The following is a 2,090-nucleotide window of genomic DNA, read 5'->3' on the forward strand; positions in this document are numbered from 1 at the left end:
TATGTACGTGTAGGAAGAGAGGAAAGTGATTGTTCTCAGTGAAATGTAGGTTTGCGGTTAGCGGTGTGTGGATATCTCCATGGTTGTTTAATTTGTTTATGAATGGGGTTGTTAGGGAGGTGAATGCAAGAGTTTTGGAAAGAGGGGCAAGTATGCAGTCTGTTGTGGATGAGAGAGCTTGGGAAGTGAGTCATTTGTTGTTCGCTGATGATACAGCGCTGGTGGCTGATTCATGTGAGAAACTGCAGAAGCTGGTGACTGAGTTTGGTAAAGTGTGTGAAAGAAGAAAGTTGAAAGTAAATGTGAATAAGAGCAAGGTTATTAGGTATAGTAGGGTTGAGGGTCAAGTCAATTAGGATGTAAGTTTGAATGGAGAAAAACTGGAGGAAGTAAAGTGTTTTAGATATCTGGGAGTGGATCTGGCAGCGGATGGAACCATGGAAGCGGAAGGGAATCATAGGGTGGGGGAGGGGGCGAGAATTCTGGAAGCCTTGAAGAATGTGTGGAAGTCGAGAACAATATCTCCGAAAGCAAAAATGGGTATGTTCGAAGGAACAGTGGTTCCAACAATGTTGTATGGCTGCGAGGTGTGGGCTATGGCTAGAGTTGTGCGCAGGAGGTGGATGTGCTGGAAATGAGATGTTTGAGGACAATATGTGGTGTGAGGTGGGTTTTATCGAGTAGTAATGTAAGGTTAAGAGAGATATGCGGAAATAAAAAGAGGTGGTTGAGAGAGCAGAAGAGGGTGTTTTGAAAAAGGTTTGGTCACATGGGAGAAATGAGTGAGGAAAAAATTGACCAAGAGGATATATGTGTCGGAGGTGGAGGGAACGAGGAGAAGTGGGGACCAAATTGGAGGTGGGAAGATGGAGTGAAAAAGATTTTGAGTGATCGGGGCCTGAACATGCAGGAGGGTTAAAGGCGGGCAAGGAATAGAGCGAATTTGATCGATGTGGTATACCGGGGTCGACGTGCTGTCAATGGATTGAACCAGGGCATGTGAAGCGTCTGGGGTAAACCATGGAAAGTTGTGTGGGGCCTGGATGTGGAAAGGGAGCTGTGGTTTCAGTTTCATTATTTCATAAAAAGCTATAGAATGAGTGTGAACGAATGGGGCTTTTGTTGTCTTTTCCTAGCGCTACCCCGTAACATGACGGGGGGAGAGGTTGTTATTCTATGTGTGGTGAGGGCAATGGGAATGAATAAAGGCAGATAGTATGAAATTTGTACATGTGTTTTATATGTATATGTCTGTGTGTGTATAGATATGTGTTTCATTGAGATGTATTGGTATGTTATTTGCGTGTCTGGAAACGTATGTTATACATGTTTATTTGGGTAGTTTGGTTCATTCTTTCATCTGTTTGCTTGCGCTACTTCGCTAACTCGGGAGACAGCGACAAAGCAAAAAAAAATGAATAAGTAAATCATACAAACCTCCCAAAAACCAGGATCGAAACCCGAGACCCTGTGCAAAGGCGAAGCGCTAAACCCCTAGGGAAATGACTATTCGCATGCTATGTACTAGAATACTTTTCGTCTCACATTGGTGAGCAACGCGGTTTACACCCGTCATTTCCAACAGGCGCACATAGCCAGCAGATAGATTTTGCCCAGCCCAACTTTTCAACGGGGAAGGTATATGAATACGAACAAAGTGCATATGAACGAGCAACTTCATAGTACATTCACACCTCCAACAGCCAGGATCGAAACCCGGACATCTGTGAAAACACACTTTACCAAAATCTGTCATCGACTTCTGCAGATTCTTACCCGAATCAGCCTCCAGCGTTGTATCAACAAACGAACAAACAATTGACTCACTTCCAAGCCTTCTCATTCACAACTGATTGCATACTTTCCCCTTCCCCCAAAACTCTTTCAAAACACCTCCCTAACCCTCCATCCATAAACAAATTAAACAAAAACCCTGGAGACATCAAACACCCATGTCGCAAACCAACATTCACTGAGAACCAATCACTTTCTTCTCTTCCCCACTCTTACACGTGCCTTTCATCCTTGGTAAAAACATTTCAATCCTTCCAGCAACTTACCTCCTAAGCCATATACTCTTAAAATCTTCC

This window comes from Panulirus ornatus, chromosome 2, assembly GCF_036320965.1.
Source record: "Panulirus ornatus isolate Po-2019 chromosome 2, ASM3632096v1, whole genome shotgun sequence".
NCBI lineage: Eukaryota > Metazoa > Arthropoda > Malacostraca > Decapoda > Palinuridae > Panulirus > Panulirus ornatus.